Source organism: Dipodomys merriami, unplaced genomic scaffold (assembly GCF_024711535.1).
Source record: "Dipodomys merriami isolate MVZ:Mamm:240054 unplaced genomic scaffold, mDipMer1.0.p SCAF_609, whole genome shotgun sequence".
Taxonomy (NCBI): domain Eukaryota; kingdom Metazoa; phylum Chordata; class Mammalia; order Rodentia; family Heteromyidae; genus Dipodomys; species Dipodomys merriami.
Window position 1 is genome coordinate 430,176 of NW_027206190.1, and position 13,340 is coordinate 443,515.

The 13,340-nt window shown below is 33.3% G+C and overlaps 1 non-coding gene across 1 annotated transcript; it reads left to right on the plus strand.

Moving 5' to 3' along the window:
- The first annotated feature begins 556 nt into the window (after positions 1-556).
- LOC138814758 (U6 spliceosomal RNA) lies at positions 557-663 on the plus strand. Its single transcript, XR_011368077.1, has one exon. It is a non-coding gene; the product is annotated as a U6 spliceosomal RNA (small nuclear RNA).
- Positions 664-13,340: the final 12,677 nt, after the last annotated feature.

Genomic DNA, 13,340 nt, shown 5'->3' on the forward strand with positions numbered 1-13,340 from the left:
TATAATCATTTTTGTTCCTCGCTAACATATAAAGTAAGGAAGACCTAAAGTTTTAACAGAAACTGTGTAGTTAACAAAGTCTTAACTCTTCGCTGTTTCTTCATACAAAGACTTTGCAACTTCTCATTAGTAAAGTTTCTATAAACTCTGAAATGTACATACTTAGTAGTATATGTCTGCCACCATAAATCTTAACTACTTTATAGAAAACTTATATGACCTACCAAACAATCTTAATTTTGGCATATAAGCAAATTCCCAAAATTAAACATAGTTAAAACATTAAAACTTTAAAGAAAAACTTAAACACTTGATGCAGTGTTCATTATGATAGGTGCCTTGTATAGAATAATTGAATTCCTCCTCCTACACATCTGTTGAACAACAAATATCTGGAATTATTTTGTTTTTGACATATCAATCTTTACTTTAGTCTTAAATGTGTGCTTATGTAAGAAATACATGGTTCTAAAATTTCACGACAATTCTTTTGAACTTTTTTTTGAATTGTCTAGCTCAAGAAAATCAATTCCACTTTATATATAAAAAATATTTTGTGCTCAATTCAGCAGCACATACACTAAAATTGGAACAATACAGAGAAGATTAGCATGGTCCCTGTGCAAGTATGACACGCAAATTCGCGAAGCGCTCCACATTTTTACAATAACAGATGCTGGAGGGGATGTGGCCAGAAGGGAACCTTACTTCATTCTTGGTGGGAGTGTAAGCTTGTTCAACCACTTATAAAGCAGTATGGAAGTTCCTTAAAGATTCCATATAGAGCTCCCCTATGACCCAGCAATCCTACTTTTGGGCATTCACCTAGTCAGCAACAAGACCATATTAAAATTATCAATACAATGATGTTTATTGCAACATTATTTCCCATAGCAAAGATATGGAACCAACCCCGATGGCCCTCAGTAGATGAATGGATCAAGAAAACGTTGTGTGTGTGTGTGTGTGTGTGTGTGTGTGTGTGTGTGTATGGGAATTCTATCGTCCATCAGAAAGAATGACATCGCCCAATTTGTTACGGAATGGAAAGACTTGGAAAAATTATATTAACTGAAATAATCCAAGGCCAAAGAAACATCAGTCACATGGTATCCCTTATTGGCAATAATTAATATATGTTGTGGATAAGCAGAAAAGGTTAGAAGCTGTGTGCATATGAATAGATAAGGTGATGTTAAGCTAAAGGAACCCCAAGATAGGGACACAAGTGGTTTTTTTCTTGCTGTTGTTTCTAAAGTATTTATAATGTACAATGTGATTTTTTTTGTTTTTTTTATATGTTCCTCCCACACAGAAATAAACATTTTTTACAGTCAACCTTGAAAAGCCATCTGGATAGACCATTTCTGTAAGTGGTAGCAGAATATTATTGATCTTATTATTAAGGATGCCAGATTGCCTCATTTTGAGACAATTAAAACAGGAATTTAGTCAGCTGTTTTTGTATCATTAAGGTGATCACTGCAGCCCAGAGAAGCTAATACATTGAAAAGTAATCCTAGACCTCTAAAAACAATACAAAACAAACAAAAAACTCCAGTAAGCAAGGTCAGTCAAGGATCCCATCACAGCCTACATAAAGTCAGGCAAAAAACTGAAGCTGGGGGTCATTTAGCTGATAAGTAATATATTTTTTATAAGGCAGGCTGAAATAAAAGCTCCTGAGAGAGGTAGGAAAGACTGACCAGAGGGACTAAAATTGGTCACACAAAGATTGGAAAATAGAATTTCTTATAAAACAAATAAATTATAGAAAGCCTGTGCATTTAAGAACAACACAGAAGACCAATTCCAGAAATGCACATTTTTCTTAGAGGTCAGCTTAGTGAATTATCAATGGAAATTTTTGAAATCTTAAATATTTGACCCATGTGGAAGTAGGACAATTTCTCAAGAGAAAGAAAAAGTCATCACTCTGTTAGGAGGTCCAATATCAAATTAAGAAGTAATCAAGCACAGATTTGTAATAAAAAGAGAAAACAATTATTCGAAATGAGGGATTCATTTGTTTTAATGTAAATATTTTTGATTTAGGTGCTAGCGATTACCATACAATTGATCCAGTCCCACAGTTGAGTTGACAGTGACTGCAGTATTCCCACATGAAGAAAAAGAGAAAGGTTACAAATGTCAGATCAAATGAGTTGAGGATGAAGTGTCCTAATATTAATATCTGAGGTATAGACACAGGTGAAGAGGTGGATTTTCTTTCATAAAAATCCCCCATTTTTAGCCTGCTGACAGTGGCTCACAGCTGTAATCATAGCTACTCAGGAATCTAAGATCAGAGGACTGCTGTTCAAAGCCAAGGTGCGCAGGAAAGTCCTTGAGACTCATCTCCATTTAATCACCAGAAAACCAGAAGTGGCAATGTGGTTCAAAAGGTAAAGCATTCACCTTGAGTTGGAGAGCTCAGGGACAGTGCCCAAGTCCAGACTTCAAGCCCCTCGACCAATAACAACAACAACAAAAAAGTCTGCCTTTTCTTGGACTGCCTATAGCTTTTCTTAACATTCAAAAAAAATTTTTTATTACCCACTACAGGTAAGTCCTATTCTAGCTGTTGCAAATAGAAAGATTTTGTATCTTATGTCAAAAGGTTCATATTTGGGGAAACAAATACCCGCAGTAGTGACTTTTTTTCCAGTCCTTGAACTCTGGGCCTGGGCCCTGAACATGGTTATACTGGGAGCTTTAATGTGAGTTTGTTTGTTATTTATTGGATTACTGCCCATGAGAGGAATTACTGGGTCATAAGGGAGATCTGTTTAGTCTTTGGCAGAATGTCCGTACTGCATTTCAGATTGGTTGGACAAATTTAATTTCCCACCAACAGTGTAATAGAGTTCCCATTTGGCTACATCCACGTTAGCATTTGCTATTGTCAGTTTTCTTGATAATGGCAATTCAAACTGGAGGAAAAATCTCTCTTGTAGATTTGTAGGTACCTTCTAGTTACCATTAATGAAGGAATATATGAAACCTATATTGCTCAAGTGTGCATTCCTTTCTCTTAGTATAATTTTCCCAAGCCTTTGATGTTCCTTAAGACTGGTGAACAGTCAACCTTTCTAATGGGTGAATAGAATTCCAGTGTGTGTGTGTGTGTGTGTGTGTGTGTGTGTGTGTGTGTGTGTGTGTGTGTGTGTGTGTGTGTGTGTGCAAGATGACTATAGGCATATGAGTTCATTTCTCAGCTTTCTCTTTCAACTGTAATTGTGTAATTCAATAATAAATTTGGATTGCTTTCTCTATTGCATTGAAGAATATTGTAGGGATGTTGATGGATATTGCATTGCTAATTGGGGGCAGTATTGTAGTTTTCACAATGTTAATTCTTCCAACCAGGAGCATTGAAAGACTTTCAATTTCGCTTTTAGGCTTTTAAAATTTTCACAATAGAGGTCCTTCACATTTTTGTTAAATTAATTAATTCCTAGTTTTATTGTTGTTTTGTTTTGCTTAGATTTGATTTGATTTTGAGGCTAATATATATGAGGTTGTTTTTTGGATTTCAGCCTGGATCTTCCCATTGTTGGTAACACAGGAAAACTACTGATTCTTGTAGTTTATACCCTGCTACATTGCTGAAGATTAGCATCACTTTTACTAACTTTTTTGGGGGGGAAGCTATAGGGTCCTTTATATAAAGTATCATTTCACCTGTGAAAAGGGATAGTTTTACTCCTTTCATATTTGGATCCCTTTTATATTTTTCTCTTGCCTATTGTCCTTGCTAGAAAATCCACTACTATATTGAAGAGTAGTAGAGAGAGTGGGCATCCTTTTCTCATTCCTGATTTTACTGTCTTCATGCCTCCATCGTTAGACACATGCTTATTTTCTCTTTGTCGTATACATACTCTATATTATATTGAGGAAAGTTCCATGCATTCCTAGCTTCTCAGAGCTTTCAATCATAAAGGGGTATTAGAGTTTGTTAAAAGCTATTTCTACATCTATATAAACCATCATGTGGTTCTTGTCCCTGCTTCTGATGATGATGTGTGTTATGTTGATTGACAAGTATATTGAATCCAGCCATATCCTAGGATGAATAGTATTTGATCATAGCATGTTTTTTTTGTTAATTGTCGAAGTTGATTAGTGAGAATTGTATTGAGAAGTTATGCATCAATGCTTATCAAAGCTGGGTTCATAGTTCTCTTTCTTTGATGAGTCCCTAGCTGATTTGAGGAAGATTCTAATTCTAGCTTCTTAGATTGTGTTTGATAATTCCATTTCCCTTTCTATTCCATTGAAGAGTTAGAGCAGAGTATTGTAAGTTCTTTTCAGGCCTTAATTTCATAGTAAATCTATTGAGTCCTAGATTTTTCTGTTGTGGGAAATTGTTTATTGACAGTTCACTTTCATTACTTCTTATGCATCACTTCCTGGTTCAGTTCGAGTATAGGAAAGCATCAATTACTCCAGGATTCTCCAGGTGATTGGTATATAGTTTTCAAAGAACTCTCTTATAACATTCACAATTTTGCTAATTTTTGTTATGATATCTCATTTTTTCTCTAATTTTATCTATTTGGGTGAATTCTCTTAGGAGCTCTTAGTAGCAATAACTCATCTACTCTTAATATATTTACCTAGTTCTCATCATATATAACCAGTTCCTGTTTTTCTTGATCTTCCTTCTGTAGGATATATTTGATTAACATCTATGCCACTGATGTGGTGGAGAGTTTGGCTTGGGACCATATTCACTGATGGTAGTTGTTTGCCTTTAATGTTTGTTATATATCATGCCAGGCTTTTCTTTTTATCATATCAACTAAGAAATCTGTGTTTATTCTGACTGTATATACTTTATAAATAATCAATCTTTTCTCTATGGCAGCTTTAAGAATCGTTTCATTGATCATTAATGATCCTCTAATGGATTATGATGTGGTGGTGGGTTGTTCTCTTCTAGAATTCTGTTTGGTATTCTAAAGGATTCTTTTCTCTGAATGTGCCTATCTCTTTGGATGTTTGGAATGTTCTCTGCTAGAATTCTGTAATATGTTTCCCATCCATTTAGTTTCCTGTTCTTCTCCTTCTTGAGACCAATCTCTCCCAAATTTGATCTTCTAATTGAGTCGTGAAATTCTGGCAAGATCATTTCTTATTTCTTGGATTTGTTCTAAATGATTATTTCCTCTTTCCTATTATACCTACTTGGTCTTTGACCCCTGAGATTATCTTCTATGCCATCTATTTGTTGTGAAGACTTTATACTTTGTTTCTTATTTCCTGTTTTATAATTGGTCATTTTTTAGGGCTTCTATCTCATTATAAAGCTTTGTTTTAGGCCTTGTATGGACTTTCTTTACATATTTTCTTTGGGTGGTGGGGTTTGTAGGGTTGTTTATTTAGCTGTGTCTTCTCTCATATCTTTTAACTAGGCATCCATTTTTTCCTTGGACTCCCTTGCCATTTCAGAATTTATTTTTCTGTTTGTAGTCTCCATGAGTTATTTTGCTAATCTTTGGTTGTTCTCATCTTGTTCAATAAATTTCCTTGTAGAGGTTTTATAACTTGTCATTAATCACATTTTCAGCAGTAATTGTAATGTATTTTGAAAACTGTCTTCTAGGTACCTAATTGTCTGTACTAATGCCTGGTTATTTACTGTGTGAATTATACTATCTAGACATCACTTTTCTTGTAATTTTCTGATTTGCTCTGTTCAGTTGGAGGATGTCTTTTGGGGGCTCTATAATCTTAATTGGTGACTCTTTATGTTCTTGGTTGATTTGCCATATGTTGGTTGGATCTTCTGTTGTGATTTGTTTTTGTGGAATTAAGTTTTTGTCTAGACCATTAAGTGTAGGTGTAGAAATCAATTGTGGTGAGATGTTGTGATGTTAATACTTGTGGTTCCAGTGACAGTTCGGGCTGCCCAATGGTATCTTGAATAGTCTCTGAGTATGGATGTGGCTGTCTCCGATGTACACTTCTGTTCCTGCTATTTTTCCCATGTGGACCTTTTATTTCCACACTGCAGCTATGCTTTTAAATATGTTGGCCAACACAGTCACAACGGTCACCTGCCTGGCTGGGCACCTTTTCATATATTTCTGTTTTGTTTTTTTTTTTTTTTTTGTGAAGACAGTATAAAATCTTCTTTTGAATTGTATGTCTATATATAGTTATAACTGACTGGGTGTGACTTTTTAGAAGTGGAGTACCTGCTAGGACTCGAATTCTCTGTTTCATTAGAGAGAGCTAGGGGAATTTTCTGTTGTTATTTTGCCATTTTTTCCAGTTCCTCAGATATATTTTATATATTGTTGACTTTTTTCACATAATTTAGGATTTGTGATGGTTGTATCAGGTTATTTTTGTTTTTTTTTTGTTTGTGTTGGTTTGAAATAGTGATTACAGGCTTATATGAAGAGACATTAATAATATGAAATGTACGTTATTACATTGAAAGAAAGAGAGGAGACATTTTAACCTATTTGCTACAAGTAAATTAATATTAAGCAAAGTTAATTAAAATAATTACTTACTCTTCAGAAGATGAGCATAGTACTCTTGAATATCTTGGAGAAAAAGATTTTAGACTCATTACATCAGAAGTCCTACATCGAAATTACTGCCTAAACTTTCTTCTTCAGAAAGGCAAAAGCTCCATTTCTTTCATATTAGTATTATAAAATCATAATATCTGCATATTGAATTGTTTTCCTCTGCTATTTTCAATTCCATTCCTCATCCATTAGGTTTCTAGTGCTTTGAATGACCAATTCCTTAAAATACCTATATTGCTTATATTGTGATGTAAATCTCAGTAATATTAATGTGAATTTATCCCTGATTGTCATGTGGAGCTACATTCATATGAAATTTATGCAGTTTCAACCAAGGAACATGACTATTTCAAAGTTTTCTGTTTTAATAAATAAACCCATTCTCTTTAGAAATATGTTCTCATCTTTTATATTGCTCCACCATAGATGTATTATTAGTACTTTTACTGAAATAAATATAAACTATGGAATATGAAGAAAACCACCACCCCCTTATCACTTTAAAGTAAATCCTTGGGGACTATTTTATATATAAAAATAAAAAAGTGCAATGCACCTGTTTATACATTAATAATCTAATGGTTAAGTTAATTAGACACAAGAACTACCATACCACATCAAGTCTCAATTTACTTAAAGGCACCAAAATATTAGTGTTCGTGAATATCACTCAGTTTTAGAAAATGACTAGTCACAACAAAGTTTATATTATATTTCAAATTTAGAAAATGAAAATTAAACCCAGATTTGTTGTCAATATCCTGTTTCCAGGAATACATTTATTCAGCAAACAGAGAAAACAAAAATAAAGGTACGTCACATAGACAAAAGATGTAGGAGCAGACTGTTTTTCCTTAAGATGATAAGCACATGCAAACTATGTGATTTATTCAAAGATACTGTAAAAATTCATAAGAGTATTTGTGATCAGAAGTGATGGGTAAACAAATAGCTGGAAAACTGTATATGTAAAAGGAGTTTTCAATATAGGCTAAGTTTACAATAAATGATCCAACAGACGATGATTTTATATCTCTAACACACATCCAGTATTCTACATTTACCCACATACTCCTGTCCTCTTACCTCAGTTCCTGATCAATAGTATTCTACTTTCACGAGGTCAATTCCTACTAATAAAACAAAGTTTTTTTTTTAGTTTCTAGATCCAATAAATTTTAGTATTTCAGAATAATAGTATGAATTCATGCAGTTTGACTTGAATGTCAAGTATGAGGATACTCTATTCAGGGTATTATTAATTGGCCTGAAGCAGCCAGGTACATACTATGAATACATAGACACAGTATTCTAAGGGCAGGGGGCTTGATTTAAGAAAAAGATACAGGTCCGGCCAAGGTCCTGAAAAAAAGAAAAACCAACGGAGCAAACATCAATCAACTATAATTACCAAGGAATTGAACTGTTCTCTTATGTGTCTGGGTGGCAGCTGTGTGTGTGTGTGTGTGTGTGTGTGTGTGTGTGTGTGTGTGTGTGTGTGTGTGTGTCTGTGTCTGTGTCTGTGTTTCTGTCTGTTTGTGTCTGTGTCTGTGTGAGTGGTTGTAGAGAGAGAATTTAAGTGTGACTTCCATATTTACAGCCCATAGAGCATTACTTGTTAGGGAGAAGGTATTCATATCAAAGTTCTGATACTACTGTCATCACTTTTTACTGCGGAAAAACACTTGCTTAATCTTACTTAAAAAGAGAAAAGTAAACTAACATCTTACATGGTTGTTTTGACAATTAATTGGTTTATTGAAGGCCAAAGGGAGGAATTGGAGAGTAATATAATCTTTTTCCTCTCTCCTGAATATTACCCAGCAATAGCAGTGATTTCAGGAGTCTCCTGCTATGTACTCACAGCTGAATTACTAATATGCTTAATAATATGAAACATTTGATAGAGAAATAGATCAGCCAGCAAACACAAAGAACCAGTGATGAGACCGAACTTTTGAGCAGGTATGCCACTCTTTTTAGGAATGTAATTCCTTCATATGAACTTCAAATATTGTGGATTTCCCTGTGTGACTAAAAGGTTAGAAAGCGCTGTAGAAAAGAGAATTCCTGTTCAGCCAAGTTGAAATTGCTTATGATCGCATCCTCATGTTACAAATTTCCATTTCATAAAGACTCTCTTTTACAGTGCTTTCATTTAATATACTTCAACACCTCACCCTTCCCTGTGGGATATAGGAAGAAAGATCATTTTGTTTGAGTATTATCTTACATAAGTTTGTGTGCATGGGCATGATTTGTATGAAGTTAGTATTAAGTGTAAATAGGAATCATGTCACAACAAAAATATAATTAAAATCACGTAACAAGATTAGAAGTCATAGCATTTTGTTCATGACAACATACATTAGATTAGTTGCAGAATTTCTATTTTGAGATAAACTTTATATGAAAGCATAATGCAATTTAATTAAGGGTTGAAACATTTTATTAAAAAATATATTTCTTAGAGATATTTTTGCTGCCTAATTTTAAGAAGACAATGGTCCCAAGGTAATGATTTTTCTTAGTATGTTCTTGTTTCCATATTATTAATCCAAAATAGAAATCCAGATATATGATTTGATTTAATTTAATCACAAATATTATTGAGTATAAGCACCTTCTACTCTCTATATTCTTCACATATGATCATTAAATACGGTGAGTTTGAAATAGTCTCTGTGTGAACTATGTTAATATTATTTACAATATGAGTGAAATGTTTAAAAAGTAGTATTTATTTTAGTTTAATTGCTCTGAAGAGAAAATGAATTATATAATCAAAGGCTAAAAATAATTAGATTTAATATTTAAAATTCAGGAAATGTTTTGGACCACACTGCTTACTGGAGCCTTCAAACAACCTGAGATAATTTATATTAATGAATCAAAAATCCCACAGGTTAGACATTTGTGAATAGAAAAACCTTGTCATTCTGAATATGTAGATCTACATAACAAACATGGAAGATTTAGCGTATAAATACCTGTATATACTAATATATTTAATTGCAGGGAAAGTACTTGTTCTGAAAGGAGATAAAATTGCATTTATTTTGAAAAAGAAGACCTAAGTATTCATTTGAATAAAAGATAATGTTTAAAACATCACTCATTCAAGAAATAAGATGTACAGTTAGTTCTTTTTCATGCCAATTATGATCTCAAAACTTAGTAGAAATACTAGATTTGTAAACTGAAAGCAGTGCTTTGTAGGGAAATAGACATTTAGTTTCTTAAAAGTCATGACTATTTTTTCTCAAACAGTTGCTAAGTAACTTGCTAAGTAACTGATTTACATTTTTATCATGGAATCTTATTTGATATATATTTATTGATTAAATTAAATAATTGGCCAATAATAAAATAAATTATGCAGGATCAAAGTTTATCTAACACAAGCATTTTATTCACAAGACATATCATGGCTCTCTTAAAGAACACTAGAAGGCAGTATGTTATTTACTTATTAATTTTTAGTTATTTTGTTAATGGTTATTAATTGTTAGAAGTGGTAGTTTCGTTATGCTCTTTCCAAAATATATTTAAAGCATTTGATTGTACTCCCTGTATTTCCTTTTCATTCTCTTTCCTCCAAAGATCTTTTGTTTTTCACATCAAATTACATCTTTATATATGCACATATAAGCTAATTTGGAAGATTTAAGGTGAATTGCATATTAATTCAAGATGTACAGTGGAGTAACGATGAATAAATACTTCAATATTTTTTTAATTTCTGAATTACTATAATATACAATTACTATTATGGTTAGGTTTAGAATCCCAGACAGAATTAGAATTAGGGTTAGAGAAAAGAAAATGTAGGTTCAACACAAGATGACCTATTGCAACAATGATACTCACAGCACACTATATTGAAAATGAAATTTACACCATGGGGAAGGAAGAGTTAGAGAGGTGGGTGAGGGAAGGGATAATGGGAGAACAACAAAGAACAGGGCAACAATGTTCAACAAGAAATGTACTCATTACCTTACACATGTAACTGTAATCCCTCTGTAAGCCTCTTTACAATAAAATAAAATTTTAAAAAATAATGTAAAACAACACCTGACAGGAAATAGAGAAACACTAAAATTTTTAGTTTCAAAGTGCAAGTAAAATTTAGGCCTACATGCCTAGCAAGAGTTAGGATAAATGTGAAATAGAGGCTTGCTATTAACATTATGATTCAATTATCTGCAGGTTTAGGATTAGGCAAGGAGTTCCAGTTAGAGTTGGGAGTAGGATGAGAAAAATATGTAAGATATTGTGTAAAATTGCAGCATATTTTAAGAAGAATGAATGGCATCAAGGTTAGAATGAATGAAAACCAATGTCTATGTTACTTTAAACATTCAGATATGATTTGGTTTTAATTGTGTTTTAATTGGTTTTAATTGGTGTTTATTCAAATTGTGATTAGGATTAGGTTTCTGGTTAAAGGGTGTTGAGGAAAGAGTAAAGAAATTGGTTAAACTCGTGGCTTGTTCTATTATCCTAGCTACTCAGGAAGCTGATTTCTGAGGATTGCAGTTCAAAGCCAGCCCAGGCAGGAAAGTCTGTGACAATTTTATCTCCAATTAACCCCCAGAAAACATGAAAGTGGTACTGAGGCTCAAGTGGCAAAGTGCACAACTCGAGCTAAGTACTCAAGGATCATGCACATGCCTAGTGCTCAGGAATCCTGCCCAGGCCCAGAGACAAAATCCCACGACCAAAAAAAAGAAAAAAAGGAATGGTTTAAATGTTAAGTAAATCTGAACATATTTTAAGTTCTAGGAATTCAGGAAAAGCAGGGATAATGAAAGTACAGTGTATTTCATAATATCAAGATTTGAGATCAATTGGTATAATGATTCCTGTTATGGAACAAGATAGATTCAGAGTTAAGAGTGAGAAAATCTGTAGGGTTTAGGAAAACCTGCAATTTATTTGAAGAATTACAAGTGGAATTTCAGCTAGGATGACACAGTGAGCATTTTACATAAATTTTAGAATTAGGATACCATTAGTGTCAAGGTTATCATTAGGATTCTAGACATGGTTAGGGTTAGAGTGTAGGAGAGAAAAATGATGCTCAAATTGAAGGTAAATTTTAGAATAAGCATGGTAAGAATTAGAATGAATGTGAACTAGAGTATTGCTATTAATATTAGAATCTACTTACACTTAGGTGTATGGTTATTCTCAATGTTCCAATTAAGAAAGATTAAGATTAGAGTTAGAAAATGACTAAGATATTGGGAAAAAAAATTGAAGCTTATGTTTGGAAGGCTTATTTGAATGAAGTTAGGATGAGTGAAAACTAGTTTGCTTTTGTTAATGTTAGTATTGACATATAATTTTACTAAGATTAGGGTCAGTATTTTGTTCTGATTATGATTAGTGTTATGAATAGGAAAGATTTTACTATAAAATTCAGTTTCCAAGATGGGCACCCGGTGGATCTCGCTTGTAATACTATCTACTCAAGAGGCTGAGATATGAGGATCACAGTTCAAAGCCAGCCCTGGCAAGGAAAGTCCGTGAGATTCTTATCTTCAATAAACCACTAGAAAACCGGAAGTGGCGCTGTGACTCAAGGGGTAGAGAACTTGCCTTGAGCTGAAGAGCTGAGGGATAGCGCCAAAGCCCAGAGTAAAAGCCCCACGACAGACCAAAAAAAGAAAATTCAGTTTTCACTAACAAGTAGAAGCAAAAATATTTATTTCTCAGTGATCATTCTTGTAATGATTAATGAGAGTTTTCCAGGCAAGTTTAGGTTGAGAATTAGCATTAAGTAATGGAAAAGATGGTAAGTAAATCTGAAAGTTTTAGTGAACAGTGGTTCAGGAAAAGGTAGAATCAATGGAAACTACAGTGTCTTTCCTGATAAGAAAATGTGAGGAAAAGTAATATAATGGATCATGTTAGAGAACAAGATCACTTCAGCAGTAGAGTCAGGAAATTTTTTGGAATTAGGGCAAACTGAAACTCATTTTCAGAGGGCCAACTGGAGTATTCATTATAATGAATAAAAACTAGAGTCTTTTTCTTAAACATTAAAATTGGACTATTATTAGGGTGAAAGTTAGGTTTCAGTTCCAGCTGGGGTTAGTGTTAATATAAGGGAAATGGAATATTTAGGGTCCAACTGAAAGTATATCTTCAAATAACAAGTCAAGTTAGAATTTTGATGAATGTGAAATAGGAAACTGCTAATAATGTTAGGATTAGGGTATAATTAGTGTGAGGTTATTCTGAATGTTCCTTAGGGTTCGGGTTCGAACAATGGCAAGATATTGAATAAAACTATGAATTACTTTAAGAAAATGAGCTGAATCAAATATAGGATGAATTGAAAACTTAAGTATTTGTGTGGCTTTTAGAATCCAAAAGCAATTGGTTCTAGAGTTAGGATTACTTTTGTAATTTATGAACTAATGAATTAAAGGCACAATTCTTTCTTTCTTATAAACCAAGACAGTCACGATTTTGGGGAACAAACTCAATTTTCTACATGAAAATATGTCTCAAAATATTTTCCAACCAGGATTAAATAATAGTGAACAGGATGTCATTTGTTAAAATTAGGTAAGTTAATAATACAACTTTCAAAATATCCAAATACATCCAAATACATAGGCTAGAAACTCAGACATGTTATTGGGAAAAGAGATATTTTACTTCCTCCAGCAGGGATTCTGTGTGTGTGTGTGTTTGTGTGTGTGCATCTACCACAGGTCTTCAACTCAGGCCTGGGTCATGTCATCAGCTTATTCTGTGCAAGTAAGGCACTAA